Source organism: Corvus cornix, chromosome 1, assembly GCF_000738735.6.
Source record: "Corvus cornix cornix isolate S_Up_H32 chromosome 1, ASM73873v5, whole genome shotgun sequence".
NCBI classification, from domain to species: Eukaryota; Metazoa; Chordata; class Aves; order Passeriformes; family Corvidae; genus Corvus; species Corvus cornix.
In genome coordinates, this window is record NC_046332.1 from 3995880 (window position 1) to 4012780 (window position 16901).

Consider the following 16901-nt stretch of genomic DNA (forward strand, 5'->3'; position numbering starts at 1 on the left):
AATATGTAAATAAATCATATAGGGAGAAAGCAGAAAACTTACAGATGTAAATATAGACCAACTGGTTAAAGTTCTTCCTTTAAAATTATCATTTTAATTGTGCAAAGTATATTTTTATTGGGAAGGTTTTGCTTTCAGAAACAAACGTTTCAAAACTAAGGTTTGCCTGTGATCACAGATGTCATTTGCTCATGTCACTATCTTCTGTCTGCTTGAGGCAGTTTCTCACATGCATCCCAATGGCCTGATGTCTCAAGGATCAGTTGCCTCCTTTACAACTAGAGAAGGAATGGTGCATGTAGGGAATGTGGTAAAGGAGCAAAGTCATGATGTACCTGAATAAAAACTCATAATGAAACACCCCAGCCATTCCCAAATTAAAATGTTTAGAGTTATGGGCTGAATTATGTGACCTTTTCATTCTATTTACACTAATACTGAAATGGATAATTGCAATACAAACAATCTTCATTTTCTGCTGGGATTTTCTCTGGCTGGGAAAACACCCTTGTCTTCAGTGATAAGACAGAAAGCAACCAGTATGGCTTCTAAGTAGGAAACCTAAGGACAGAAGTGTTTTCTGTGTATTTTACTGACCACTTCGACAGCATGCCTTCTTTAAACAGCATGCACTAAGAAGAGCAAAAATAAGCCATGTGGAAAGAAAAATAACTAGATTTTTATGTCTAGATCAGTTGTATTTCCTTTGGTTGCTCACCCAGTTGATCCCAAGTAGCATATGTTTGCTCATAAGGCTAAGCCATACAGTTGTGTCTTGTGGATGGAAACACTGAGATAAATAATTACTGAGTTTGATATGCACTTATTTATCAAGTAAAAAAATGTCTAGTGCAGTTACTAGACAACAATAACAGATTCTGATCTCTACCTGTTCTGGGAGGTTTTTTAAAAATTTTTTATTCATAAAAAAATATGTCTGAAGGGGTAACTGAGTTTCCACAAGTGTTAAGGATAGATATGCTTCTGATACAAAATGACTTAGGAAAATGAAAGAAAAAGCTGAAAAAAGAAGTACTGTGGTGCTGCAAACTGAAGTGAAAATACATTCTTAACACGGACAACAAAAATTCTCTCTCTAAAAGCATGTATGGGTTTGCTATTTTTTGTGGGAAGTCTGTTTTTATCTTGTATCACTGTGGTTGCTTCACACCTCCTAAGTAATGCATACAGACTTTCACAAGTATGCAGTGTGCTTCAAGTTCAGAATATACATGTTCTCTGCCTAAAAACTTTTCAGTAAATTAGTAAAACCTGACTGAAGCCATCTGGCATATCTCTGTATTCATACTGTTGTTTCTTGCCACTGGATAACAAAACTCAGTTTAAACTTCCAAAGAAGTTTGTGTCTGTCTCTATTTTTCATTGCATGACAGCAGCGTAATCATGAATAGAAAATGTGGGAGCAGAAGGGATGTTTTGGGTTGGTTTTCCACATGTTGAGGCATCTCTCCTTTCTAACACCAGTTTGCAATAAATATATGTGTCGACACGATGACAGAAAATGTAATACATTGTACAGCCACCCAGAAGCTGCCTGGTTTTATGCATATTTAAGTTCACATGCCAGGCAGACTTAAAAAGAATCCCTGTAGAGCCTTGCTTCCTGGACAGTTCAGGTAAAAAGCCAGTTCCTGTGCTGGTGATCCCTTGGATTTTTGTGGGCACAGCATGCAAATGTCTGTAGGCAATGACATGTCCATCAGGATGTGACTGACAGCCTGAAGTGCCACCCTGGCCCCTGAGCCTGCAGATGCTCCTCCACCTGCAACTGAAGGGGCTGTGGGGGCTTGCGGTGCACAGGCAGGGCAGGACTCAGCTCATGTCTCTGATTCAGACACAACTTGCCTCAGCCCTTCTGCTGCCAGCACACAGATGGGGCAGCTTCAATCTCTGCATATGTTCAGTTTGATCAGTAGCCAAAGTGTGCTTATTATTTTTTGACCTGTGGAAGGGAAGTAGATATTCCTTATTTTATGTACTGCAGGATAGAGGCAGTGAACATCCAAGGTTTTATGAATTACATTCAGACTAATTGTGATATGCAAACTTTATTAAGTAATAAATCTCTCCACTTGAGGTTTTCCATCCATTCCCATCTTTACTGAATTAAATGGTTCCTGTTTTGCTAGTGATGGTACTTAAGACAGTGCTGAGTTCTTAAACCAAGAAATTCATGTTAAGGAATATAACTCATACTTTAAAGAAATTAATGTCTCAGTCACTCGGAGGCTTATGAAAAAAGATCAATCCAGCGGTGTGTGAATTTCAGCGTCTACTTTGTGTGATTATAAAAATCCACAGGCAGTGCAGATGTCTCTTGGATAATCCACTCACAGATGGTCTAATATTTCAGCTTACCCCATTTTTGGTACCACTAACTCCTTGTAGATATTCCAGTAAGTTTCATTGCAGTGCTTCTCTGTGCAGGATCTTTTCCTCCTTTGCTGCTGCAAGTAGGCCCAGTCTCTTGAAGTGTCTTTGCTCCTGCATTTCCCTTCACTCAATGCATATCCTGCAGCCTTTGCTCATCTTCAAGATGGTACATGGATAACAAGTGGTCCAGAGAGGACTCTTCCCATTCCTGACCATCCCAGAGCAGTTTGCCCTCTGATGAGTCTGCCCCAGGCCAAAGACACGAAATCTATCTCCCCCAGAGAGTCAGCCAAATGCATGTACCTGTTGTTAAGAAATTCCCACATTTCTCTGGCTTATCTGCCTGGCAGATTCCCTTCTGGCAGACTGGCTGGCTGGCTGTCCAAAGAGCAAATGTGCAGTGTTGGGGTGACTGCCTGGCTATGGGGGTAGCACCCAGTGCCTCAGCCTGCACATGAGCTGAAGAATTCCTTGGTGCATGGTCCATAGGATCATGTGGGAGCACGCTGCATTTTAGGTTTACTTGTGCATTTCAGTCCTGTGACTTCAGACATGGTCAGCACTTTCCAGTTTGTGATAAACTGTCCCCTCCTCACAAAGCAGTTGTTGAATACGTGCAGGTGGACTCAGTGATGAATGACTGCAGTGAGACTGAGATACAGCAGAGGTGCCACCGAGGGTACAGATCCACTACAATATGCAAGGTGCAAGCAGTTTCTCCATGCACGTGCAGCAGATTCACTGAGAAGACTCCAGGCTTCTCACCACCATGCATACACACAGAGAGATGAAAACACACCAGAAAGAAAGGACTAAGACTCTTCATCAGGCTACTAAGTACAAAACCAGGCAGCAACCCTGCTCTCCTCTTACATTAATTTTCTGTTCCTGTTGATTATACAAAAGAGCAGCTGTATTGGATCACACCGTTGGTTCATCTGGCTTCACATCCTCTCTAGCAGTAGCCAAAAACTGAACATTACAGCTGAGTGAGAGAACAGAAGAAGTTTACAAGATGCATTTCCTGAGTATTCACTGGCTTCTGAATAGTTGTACTTTGGGGACATCCTTGCCCAGTAGCAGTTTAACAATTTAATAATAAATACGCGTTAAAAAAAGAATCTGTGGCATCCCTTTGAAAGGAATTCAGCAGCTTAATTTCACATTTTATTAAGAATCCCATCCTTTTGACTTCACTTGCCATGCCTAGCTTTTGTGCTGCAAGAAGAAAGGATCACACCTTTTGTTCTTCATATCATTCCTGCTTCAACCTTTCATTGCATCCTCCTTTTCAGACTGGAAAGCCCACATCTTTTCTTGAGTTACCTATATGTAAGCCATTCCACATCTTTAATTTAATAATTACTGTAGCTATTCCCTGTTCTAATATGCCATTTTTGAGGTGACAGAACCAAAATTACACAGAGTTCAAAATCTGTTTCAAATGTGCACATATGCTGTGGCAGCATGAAGGTCTGGTGGGTTTTCTTTTCCTTTGTAATCCCTAACATTTCATTTAACCTTTTTTATTTTATTACATTGGGTCACAGAGCTGGCATTTTCATAGATCTATTTATTAGCTATTTATTAGAACTCAGAAATCTTATTCCTGGGTGGAAATGGTCAGCTCAGAGCTCATTTTGCTTATGAAATTAGGGGTTCTTTTGCTGTGTGCATTAGTCTCCTCTGAATTTCATCTGCCGTTTAATTATCCAGTCAGCTGATCTCATGAAGCCCCTCCACAGTTCTCCACAGTTAGTCCTCCCTTTTTACTACCCTGATTAAGTTTAGCAGACTTTGTCATCTCACCAGATCATTCATGAGCATCTCAAACAACACAGGATAAGCAAAATGTACAGCAGGAGGCTCCTGGTAACCTTGTTCCACTGTAAACAAAAAGCATATGTAGAATATGGACATATTTTTCAGACACTGAGAACAGTCTACATATGACCCTGGAAACAGAATTATGAGAGCTGAATATTTCAATTATGTATTTATAATAACAATTGTGTCTTACAAATTATTATTCTGAATCATAAACCTGCTAGAAATCATTCTTAAAGAGATGAACTTTTCTTCATTATTTCCTCAATGCGTATAAGCATCGAAATATGTCAGCTGTTGTCTTCCTTGCTAATTCAAATTACTCGAGAGTGCTAATAAATGTCTTCCTATCAGCTATCCTGTCTTACTTTCGTATTCAGGATTGTGTGCTGACTTAAAATGTCAGGTAATAGTGACTATTGTTATCTTGGAACCTGAGGCTCCATGCTCACGTTTCTACCTATTTTAAAAGAAAGCAAATAACACTGAACTTGGAAATATAGCAGGACTATACCTGAATACCTGATGGGAGGTTCAGATGCAAAAGATTGCATTAGGAAGTGTTTAATGCCTCATTTTAAATATTTTACATGGTGATATCAAAGTTTATAGAATGGAGTAGGGTTAGAGTGATTGTTATTTTAAAAACAAAACCATTAGGGTGATTTTGTGAGCGTAGATTAAAGATGAGACATTTCACTGGTTGAGGAAAGAGAACTCAGTGTCTTTCCAGAGTAGGCACTGAGAAGAGATGCAGAGCATGGACTAGGCAGGCTGAGGTCATAACATTTTTTAAGATGTGCCATCTTACAAACTTCAGAAGAAATAGAATTTCTACATTTCTTCTGTTAAGTGGGCTTTTATTGTGTTCTCTAAGGTCTTGTTTCACTGTTTGAAAAGGTAATGGTGCAGGGGATTTTTGGAGGACAGGAAAGTCTGACTAGTCTGTCTCCAGGCAAGCAGCATTAAAAAACAAAATCCCATACAGCTCCTGAGGGTACCTCTCTGAGCCTGAGTTACTTGTGGGGCACCAAAAAGGGGTGGGGTGTTCAGTAACTTCAGACATCTCAGCTGCATTCTGTGCATCTCCATCTGGACATGAAATCTGTCCACACTATTTTTGCAGGGTCCTGATCGTCCTAACTTTAGGTGTTCCCATGGAATTAGATCCCTAAAGTAACTGAGAGTAGATGGTGAAAATTTAATGGGACCTGACCAGCAAATGGAGACTGATAATAAACACTGACAAACTCAAAGAGTTCAAAGAGTTTAAAGAGTTCTTGTCAGCCAGAGCCAATGAATTAATTATCAAGATGGCCTTTCTTCCTCAAGACTTTATGCATTCAGTTAACGTGGAATTTTTTGGAAGGACATTCCAGGGGAAGATCACCTTGTATAACATAAGCCGTTGCAAACCCAGTCACAATATACCTGACCAACCATGTCATGAGTAGTTAAGTCAACACTACAAATACTTTGTGATCATGATTGTTAATGAAATACAGAAAATTCTGATTTATTGCAGAGTTAGCATGATGGCACAGCAAATTCATTATATTGATGCAGGATTGTCAAAATAATAACCAGTATATTTTAGGAAGAAAAGTTGCAACATGCAAATGGTCCTTTTCTTTCCAGTAATTATTTTCCACAAATTTATTGGCACAGAATTAATCTGTGCAAGCAAAATAGTATTTTTTAGAAAGCTATTACAAAGTTATCCTGTATTACTTATTTTGTTGGTATTTTTAAACTTTCTTTTTGACCACATTTTACTGACCTTTATTTTCTGAACAGTACATATAAAGAGCTAGAACATCTGGAATTGACACATTTGAGTGTGTCAGGACCCTTTCATAGCCGTGGGAGGTTAGTGTCCTCTAGATGGCATTCAAGGAATTGCTGCATGTGCGGACCATTTTTTTTCCTGTATCCAAGATTTCTTTAATAGCTGCTGGTTTTTGGTGTTTTGGGGTCTTTTTCGCCAGGTTTCACCATATGTTTGAGTACAGAGGGATTTGAGATGATTGTCTGCTATAGAAATTTTTAGATGAAGGTCACAGAAACAGAGATCACTGCCGAGTTCTGAGACATGTGTCTGAATTAGCAGGCCTTACTGTTTGGTTTTGTTTGTGAGCCAAAGAAGTTTAAATACCCTGTGTGGACACACTGATTTCTCAGACTTTCCAAACTACAGACTCAAAATCGAATCACAAAACAAAGTGTGCTATTGGGCAAGGAGAATTACTTAAAACATCTAAGGAGGATTCAAAGAAGGAAGATTTTCTTCATGATAAAAATAAAAGAGGCTGAGCAAAATTTTGCTCCTGAGATCATTATTTTCTGAGCTATTCCAATGTAGCAATATTGCTTGTAAGCAGTAGTGCAATACCAATGTCTAACCCTGGTGCTTAACATGAGCTATCAAACTGAAAGTTGTCTAAATTCTCAAGTTCTAATTTTGTGCATGCTCTGGTTTCCTCTGTTTTTGACAATGTTGACGATCTTGGACAAGGAACATAACTCTAAAGTATCGTTTTGAGGATCGGGCACTTAAAAGTTAGACCCCGAAGCACTCAGCTGCACATCACTAACGTACTGTGTGGATATGAGCCATTAGTTCTTACAAGCAACTACCAGAGCTACAGAGATGGGTGTTTTCTCTCTGTAAAATTTCTGTAGTCCAGAAGACTCTTCAGGGACAGATGAAAGCTCCTTCCAGAAGGAAGCTGTATGTAGCCAACTTGCCTTTGCACTGAGCTAAACAGAAAGCTCTGTAACCAGATAGTATTTCTGAATTTCAGAAGGCTCATCTAGTCCATTTTTTTTCTCTGGCAATAAGCTATGGGGGACACTGATGGAAGAAGATCAGGAAGATATCAAATAATGCCTCTTCGTATGTGGTCTTGCAGTTCCCAGCAGCATTCAGTAGCATCTTAGTTAATAAGGCATGTTTTCTGTTTCTTGCCTCAGTGCCTGTCAACTCCCTAACTTTTTAGAGGCCACAAAATTTTTATGGTCTTTTTTAGAAAACAACCAGTGCAAACTCTGCATGTGTCAGTAGGTCCCCTAGACTTCATCCCTTGGACAAGAAGAGGTTGTGTAGGACAGCAGTGCTCAACTTTCCTCCTCAAACCTTCCTGCCTTCCTTTTTTCTGTAGGAAGCATATTTGTTGTGGTGCTGGAGATAGGAGATGAAAAATAGACCTAGAAAAAGAACTCCAAGGGCAGAGCTCAGCACACAGAATGTTGAAGAACACAAAACCTCATAGAGTGTCAAGAAAAAGAATAGAAATACCAAAGGGGCGTAAGGGAAGAGTTCTGAGAATTCAGTATCTCTTGCTAGGAGGGCATTCATTGGATAGTTAATTTTTTTGAAAGAAAAGACAGGCTCCTTAAGCTAAGTGATGTACTGGCCTGGAACTGTGGATGTTCAGGTTTCTTCCTCACATGAATCTCTGTCAGGAGATTGCCTCTCCATTAGCATGGATATGTATAGTAAGTATTAAACCACAAGCTGCAGGGCATGAGCTAACATGCAGCAAATAGTTGAAGAGGCTTCCCTTTTGAAAGGTTATTCCATAATTGCCCAGGCTTCCACAAACCTTGCTTTGAAACATATTTTACTGCCTATCATATGATCTAATTTTTAGGCTACTCTTCTTTCTTGGTGTTTTAATTTTTATACAAGTCAGAAAGATGAAAACTCTTTAGATCTCAATGGTTTTTCAACTCTGCTGAGTTTTGTCTGTGTGAATAAAAGCAACTCAGTCTTCTTGAAAGAGGGAAACACACCAAAAACCCATTAATTTTTCAAATTCATTTAATATTAGTGTGACATGCTTTCAGGATATGAGCACAGTAGTCCAGACAGAGCCACTGGCCTCTTCTGAACCTCAGGTTTTAGACATAACAGAAGTTAAAGGCTGGCGCCTCTTTGCTTTTAGAGTTGATTTGCCCTGATGCCTTCAGGTGTCATTGCTTCTATCCATCACCTTGAGAGCCTGCCCTCAGACTCAGAGGTGTGTCACCATCCCCAATGAGCTAACTAAAAGAACACATGAATGATTTTTCCCTACATAGCATTGATATTTTGTCCATGTTTTTTTGATAACTTAACCATGCTACTTCATGTGGAAGTATTGTATAGATACACCCAACTAAAAAAAGAAAAAAAGAAAAAAAATATTTATTTAGGATGTTGACATATCTAAAATTACTCTTGCATTGCTCTGGAGGTCACCTTTAAAGAAGATCCATGGCTGATTTTGCAATGAGCTTCTGTGCTGATGGTAGTGAGGCATGTATTGAATGCTGTGGCTAAAACCAGGGCATACATTTGATCGACCAGCACCCAAAGCAAGTTCAGCATCGCATCTTCTAACTACAGAGGCATTTAAGACAACTTGCCAAAACTAATCCCCAGGTTTTTAACTTATTTGAGTCAATTCAGATTCTACCCTACTTGACTAGAAATTGAACACCTAGCCTGCATTTGGCAGCAGTAGTGCTCTGCAGTGATTCCTGTGCGTCAAGTACAAACCATTGACTTCCTGGCCTCCTAGAAGTGTTTCTTGTCTGTATGCCAGAGTTTAAAAGGGACTGCTTTTCTGTGCATAGGTTTCCACATTAAAGTTTTAAAAGATACTTGACCCTCAATAAAACAGAGCTAGGCTACACCTTTGGAATCTTTTTAGGATTTATGAAGTATATAATAAGTTACATAATTTTGTTTGTAATATCACTCTGGGAATTAATTTATGAGGGCATATTTATTTAGCATCAGTGTGATTTATAGAATGCTTTGTCAAAATCAACATTTTTGGGGAAATTGTTTGAAGATGTACATTTGAAGTCAGTATCAGATATGTCTTCGTGCACTTACACACATTCACTCAAAATGTTGAAGTACAGTAGCTCTGACATTCTCTGCACATGCCAACAAACACAGCTTTTACAGAAGGTTCACAGAAGATGTTCACATAAAATATTCATGATATTCTTGCTAAAAGAAAAACCTCTTTCAGACCTGTAAAGTACTGTTTGACAGAAAATTACTTCTACAATCTGATCTAGCTTCATATTTTGATATAAACAAGAGCAGGAAAGATTTGCTGAAATGAGTGTACATTTTATGTTTGCCTTTGTTACATCGTAGGATGAGTAGCAATTAATGGAGTGAAAAGATTGCAGATTTCCTAGTTCTTTTTAACCTGCTTATTTCATTTTCAAACTTCTGAGATCAATTTAGCAGCAGGAAGTTCTGCAGAGCAATTTGGTTGCAGTTGACCCTGGAGGGGTTGTTGCTGAATGAGACTTAGTTACAGCTCTGTTTCCATAATGACACCTTGCCACAATAAATGATGCCGCCTTAACCTCAAGCTGTATTTCCAATAAATTTATAGCAATACCCAAGTTACACCAGGAGGCTGAAAACAAAGTTCTCTGAAGAAATGTGTCACCACAGGTTGTCCCCACATCACAAGGCACCTAGCAGTGCTGGCATGATATTTTTAACTTACATAACACACAGGCTGGAACACATCTTTCTTCACGCTGATTAACATCATTATAGTAGCAATCTGAGTCTGCTGATAAACCAATTTCTCCTGCCTCCTTCTCTTTTAACACAGGTTTCCTTAAAAAGGAAACCCCATAAGCCACTCTGCCTTCTCTTTTAGAGGAATTCCTGCATATCAGGAATGGTACCCCAGGAAAGCATACACACCATTTTCAAACATGCCACCAGCCGACAGTCAGTAGCTCACAACAGTGTCTGAGGCAGGAGGAGCAGTGAACAGCACAACACAGAACATTTGAGGTTGTGAAAGCAGAAAATCTATGTTAAAGACATAGTGTTCTTTTACTTCTCCTGTGGGTACCACAACAGGGTTTATACTTGGCATAAGGAGTGGTAGGAAGGGAATTGACTTGCCCGGGATGGCCTCTTGCACCCTTCCCTGGTTTTTGCTCCAGAACAGCATAGCCAGAAGAAGCCAATGAAGAGAAGGGCTTTTTTTCCCCCCACTTGCCACATTTCTACTGTGCCATTCAGCCACATAAGTTGTTGCCACCTGTTGTGAGCTGATGTACCAGTCCCACACAACCTCACTTTTGTCTTCTGCCAAACAAGGAGAGGGCAGCTCTGGTTTGGAGAGAACTGTTCCCTCAGGAATCCCAGTCTTTAGGTCTTTAAGTCACTCATTGCCTCCTGCTGCTCCAGCCATAAAAGGCAGTGGAAAGGAGCCAAGAACATGCGTATTCTGATGCAAATCCCTTTGGTTGCCAGAGGCCTGTTGATTTGATATTATTTCCATTTATGTGACAGGCAACCTGGTTCAGTTTTGCTTTTTTTTTTTTTTTGTTCGCATCTGATTCCTGGAATCACACCCTCCCACTATGCTTTTTTGAACTGAATTTATTGCACTTGCTTCAGACATACAGAGCATATAAAGTAACTCCTTAAACCACACATTTAGGTAAAGCATTTGTGTGATTTTTTTAAGTGATACTATTAAAAAAAAAAACACAAAAAACAACAAACTTCTAACTAAAATATTCTGAATTGTTCATTGTGTTATAAATTATGTCTGATATCTCACAATGCTTTATACCTTTGAGGGTTTTGCACATATCCTTCTGCAGAGAGTGCAGAACAGCCACACAGTCTGACTGACAGCTGATAAGGCTTTATTTGATATTGTTGTTTTAAGTATCTTCTCCTAAAATCCACTTTGAAGAATCAGAAGCTGAGTAGGTCCTGTAAGAAGTAAAGATTTAGTAGTGCTTCTGTCTGAAGCTCGAAAAATGGAGAATGGCAGCACATTCTGTAAATGAAAGAAAATCTGTAGTGTTGCAAAATCGTGTGGATGAATAATTACTGTCTCCTTACATAAGATCAACAACAGATGAAAGAGAAATTAAGCAGCAAGGAAGAAGGAATTGCATTATGGAACAGAAAAAAAAAAAAAAAAGCTATGTTGAATCTACATTTACCCTGGAGGAAATTTGGGGATTGTGTCTATCATGACCTTTAGCCCACAGCTCTGTAGCAGAATCCAGTTTTTGACAAGGGTATTTGGTTCAGTTGGCTTCCATCCGCCATTTCTGAGCAAGCAGAGGAAATCTGTGAGGGGAAAGACTAAGATGGAGGGAGAGATGGCAATTATAACTTGCTGGAGGCCTATTTTCAGTAAATGAAGTGCTTCAAAAGAAGCACAGTGCTCTGCTGTCTTTTGAGTGCAAACCTTTAGGGAGCTAGTGTAATAAAATGAAGTAAAAAACACTTTTATTTATTCCAAACTTGTTAATTTGCTAGCTGTAATGCTTTGTCAGGGAATCACCATGCTCAACTTTGAACTCCAAGGTTAGTGCCACTAATAGTATCCCCTCCAAACATTGTAACTGTGAATTACTACTGAAATGATTAGGAAGATAAGAGACTCTATTATGGGAAGAATCAAATATCTTATCTAGTCACTGTAGTAATTGAAAGCAAGCTTGTGTGGTAAGGAAACAAATTCTTACTGAATTCAGTATAAACCTGAAGATGTTTCATCTATGTGAACATCTTTAATACACAGAGATGGGTTATGAACTATTTTTTTTTTAATAAAAGTTTATTATCTGTTCATATTTCTGTGATCTTGTTTCCCATATCAACTTGTGCTTAGGTTTTAGTCTTTTATATTCACACACTTACACTTCTAACAAGAAAGTGCTCATGTATTGCAAATAATGGAACTTATTGACATTCACATTTTACGTTAAGATAGCTCAGTCAAAAGATTAAAGAAAATCTCTGGAGTACAACCAGAAGAGAATATAAACAGAGGTCTCCTGGATCCCTATCACATCCCTTCTTCATAAGAGAGTCTTTCTTCCCTTAGCCTACAAAGATAGCAACAGGAAGATGAACGAACAAACACAAAAGAAAGGAAGGATGAACTGCATCTCTGCTGGAGGATTAACACCCGTATTGCAGGAGTAAAGACTGCTCTGGATGATAGACAGCACAACTACATCCTTTAGATGACTGACCATGTGTGTCACCCACGGCATTAGTAATGCAGGATGAAGGCTTCAGGCCTCTTAACTTCCCTGGAAAATCCTTGGTAAATAGCTCAAATGGGTAGAATACTGGAGGCACTATCATTGATCAGGAAATGTTGTTTCATTACTTCAGTTCTGTTACTGGAGTAAAATGTCTTCTCTGAGAACATCTTTTTACTGCTTATTACCTTTCTAATAGTCTTTCTAGAATCAGAAGTAAAATCAATACTTTCCTTACTGTGCCCTGAAATAACTTTTTTTTTTTTCCAAATGTGGCACTGTGAATAAAACCAGTGATCTCAGTGCTCTTTTTATTGATATTTATAATATAAAATCATACTCAGTGTCCAATAGTATAGGAATTCTAATATAGTTAGAGAACCTAGGCTGGTGAAGCACTGTAAAATTACAATAGCATTTTCTGGTATAGAAAAAGTGCAGATAGTGTTTTTACCATCTGGAAAAACACTTCAGATTTGGACCTTGATACATCTCTATTCTGTTTCATTAATTTCCTAGCATTTTTGTATAATGGACTTGGAATTATTAGATAACTATAACTTCTATAGTGTTAAGCATCGTTTACTGTTGGTTTAATTTGTGCCATTAACCTGTGATTGAAGCTTGAAGAAGCCCTTTTAATGAACAGGAAAACAGTTTTCTTTTGTTTTCTGACCCAACACAGTCAATGTAAATTGGTCATTATAGCATTAATATCTCTTCCAACCTCAACTGTCCTTCTCTCACTGAAAGAACTTGTTCCCCAGTAGGAGGAATGCAGGCTCCCTGCAGGATGTTAATGCAGGTTTCCTCCTCTGTGGGGTGAAACTAGGAGGGATTAGTGAGTTTCCAAAGAGAAGCAAGGTTTTTGAGTAGGGTTTAGTCAGTATTTCCCCATAACTGTAGTTGAGAAGTGACTGAGATAGGAGAGAAGGAAGAGGCAGGGAGAAGGGTGGATTCCTCCTCTAAAGGGAAACCTGCACTCAGAAAACACATGATAAAGCCCTGTATTTTGGTAAGTGTGGTCTCTCCTGTACCTTGGAGCAGGCAGAGATCTCAAGAAAAGAATAACATTTAATGGTGTGATTCACGTTATTGTCGGTAATGGCAGAGGTATAGAAACAACAAACTGAATTAAACATGTTATCCCAAATTTATTACCTTATTTACATATTGAGACCCCCAGTATCTTACATATGGAGACCCACAGCCTTTTCATGAGGATGGTGTCCAAAGGAGTGAGGTTGCACACTTCCCCCCAGCATCTGTACAATTCAGATCCCACTTTCACTCTCTCCGAATTTGTATCTGCTGGCACTTCATTTGTTTTGGGCAAAACAGATACAACTCGAGGGGAAGAAAGGACAAAACTGGTGCAGCTGTTCTTGGTTTTTTGGATGGTAACTTCTTTTGACAAGAAAGTGACTGTTCATACCTGCTACTGCCCTTACTGTCAGCCAGGGAGAGGCAATTGAGCTGTCATGTTTTCTCTTCACTAAAGAAATAAGATTTGAAATGAGATACCAAGGGGTGAAATAACTCCGTGTACAGACAGCAATCGGGTGAGCTTTGGTCATCAGCTGCCATTGGGTCAGAGGCTTCCTCACCATGAATGGGCATCCTATAAAAGCTGTTCAGTCCTGGAAACAAGAGACATTTCTTTGCCTACTTTCAGAGCTGTGAAACCACAAACAGCACAATTAGAAAATGCACTAAAGGAAAATAGCTTCAGAAACCCTACAGATCAACTATTCTGAAATCAGACAGTTACAGATAATGGAAGTCAGCTGCAGAAAAAGAGAAAGTTTCTAGGGAAAAGACACTGTGATCCAGTCATTGTTCAAAATACGCATTTTCTCCCCTGTATGTAGCACATGAGAAAAAACGGATTCTGAAAAAGAGAAGCCAAAGGAATTCAGAATAAAATCAGCTCACTCTGAATTAAAGAATGAACTTCCATTATTCAATAAAAATTTGTAAAGACTAAGAAGCTTATCAGACTAAATTAAATGAGATCAGCACATTGTAGATGACTCATTGTAATTCAAGAAATTTCTAACAGTGTAGAAGAAAACAGATGGTGCAAAGAATCCTCAGCACAAAACACAGATCCAGCGCTGAGCTCAAGAGCCAGAAACCACCCTTCAGCCTAGGACCAGTGGCAAGAAAATGCTGCCATTAAAGTGATTAAAACCCATGCTGCTTTTCTAAGCATTTCTTTTTTCAAATGGTTTCGTTGGGCAACCAAATGAGAGCTCGCCTGCAGCTACTGGGTTTGAAACAACTAATTAAAAGAACTTCCCATTGATTCATCATAGGGACATTAGAGCAGTCTTTAGGAATGGGAAAATAGGATTTACCTATCTTACAATCTTCTGGTTAAAAAGAGCTTTAACAATAAGTGGATAGGATCTTTAAGATCTAATTGACTTCTTCTCTAGTGAGCAACAGTTATAAGGAGCTGAAATTTCTCCACAGAAATTAGTTCTCTTTAGTAGCACTTCACAACAAAAGAAATAGAAACTCAGCTACCTGTGCTTTTAATTACATGGTTTTATTTGTCTGTTTCTTCCTACAATAAATTTCTGACTGGAATCCTATCTGGCAAAAACAGGATCATCCTTCTACACATACAGGAAATGGTCAATGGTGACTCCTCTGGGTCTTTTTATTAAAAGGTACACTTTTTTTTTTTTTTACCTAACACAAATACACGTCTCATATTCACAGTTTTATGTGCACATCTCTGCATTTTGATTTAGAGGATTCAGTGCTGGCCCAGTGCTACAGATGTGATGTGAGCCTTGCTGTATGGGCTTGTTGGTTTCAAGTGCAGGTCAGGCACAGCTGGTTTAGGAGAGATCTAAAATAATTTTGTTCCATTAATTTTCTACTGAGTTGTTTCCCAGGAAGACAACTGGGATTATTTCATGTACTGAAGTTTTGAGAGAATCTTGCAGTGCACCATGACTGTGCTTTGACATGCACTTCCTCAAATGGAAGAATTACTGCGTTGAGCTCAGGCTGAAAACATGCATGAATTGCTGTATAAATTTGGAAGTCAGAACACAAAATCCCCATCCTGCAGTACATATGGAAAGCTTATAAAGGTTAGGCCATAGTTTGAAGACATGTTTTATCAGCAGTCTATATTTTATAAACCTAAAAGAGCCAAGAATATAATTTTATCTACAGCTTAATCTGATGTTTTCTGTCATCAATCGTAATAATTTTGCAAGGATTGGGTTGTCTGACCAGCAAACTCCCAAATGCAGTGGAATGAAGCCGCAGTGTGCTGGGAAGGTGGCCCAGCTGATGTCTATCACCTCTAAGCAGGCACACAGGGGGTACCCGATGTATCTGAGAGGTTGCTGTAGCTCCCTCAGACCCACCTGTAAATCACAGCTCAATGCCAGTGTATGACTCCAAATTACAAATAGTAAAACAATTTATGTGAGCAGTGCCCTCCTAGGCCCTTGATCAGTGTGTAGCAATTACAAATCCATGTTTGCTAGCTCCTGTTTTCCTTTAAACAAGCCTGACTGAATCTTGCTTGGAGAAGCTGATTGTACCCCAGAGAAATATTACGAGAGCTCAACTTCACCCTCAGTTTCAAGAGTAAAAATTTCATTTTAGCTGAGGGAGTAGTTATACATACCCCGGGATAACATTTTGGTTCAAATCCTGTGAATGCTTTTTATTTATTAGTTTGTGTTTTACTCTGTTCAGTTATTTCTATTATGCTGTTTAAGGACTTCCTGAAAACCGGGTTAATCCTTTATTCTGCGTAGAATTCTTTTTTTTTCTCTGATACCCTTGCGTCTGACCTGTGGTTAAAATGGCAGAAGTGTAGAAGTTTCCTGTGTAAGCTCTTACACTTTGGTAGGGGTTTTTCTTCTGGTGTTATGTGTTGAGTGGGGTTATTTTCACATCAGAGAGGACCAAATTACTATCCCACAGAACAGTAACCCAAAGGCAAGATTGACAGGGGTTGGAAGTTAATTTTCTCTCTGAGATAAGTGCGTTCTTACAGAGAAAGATATGCACATCTCTGTGTAGAGTTTCCCTTTTTTCAAAGGCAAACACACGGTTTTGTTTTCTTCAGTGTTTGTTTGCATTTTAGAATTTATTTGTTGTTTTCATTTCTTAAACTTCCTGAAATATTTACAGGAAAGAAAACAAAGGCGTGAAATTTTGTGACTAGAAGCAGATTCTCTTTTCATTTTTTCATTTTCTTAGGGAGGCTCTTGCATTCAAAAGACAAAAACAGAAGTCAGAAAAATATGTTATTTTTAGGAGACAACTCCATGGAAACTTGGAAGAAGTTAAGTAAGGCTCAGAGTAGAGAGAAATGGGGAAGGTGTGTAATAAACCGATATTTTTTAGTGGAAAGACAAATAGTGAAATCTGTGAACCACTTATGGTAGCTGGATTGTTGATCTTACTCAGTTGTGTTCAAGACTGTTGAGCAATATGACTGGGTTTGCTGTAACGTTTGGGAAAGCTGCACATCAATACTATTAAAACATTAGTGTCTGGGGAATATTTTTACATGCGTGACCAGATTAATAAAATAAGCAAAGATCATGTTCTAGAATGCAATTTTTGCACCATTTGAAATTATTGCA

At 38.8% G+C, this 16901-nt stretch overlaps 1 protein-coding gene across 5 annotated transcripts in view; it reads left to right on the top strand.

Moving 5' to 3' along the window:
- LOC104689435 (ephrin type-A receptor 6) overlaps window positions 1-16901 on the top strand; it is a 388920-nt gene that overhangs the window by 239965 nt on the left and 132054 nt on the right. The gene's annotated exons all lie outside the window — the stretch shown is intronic.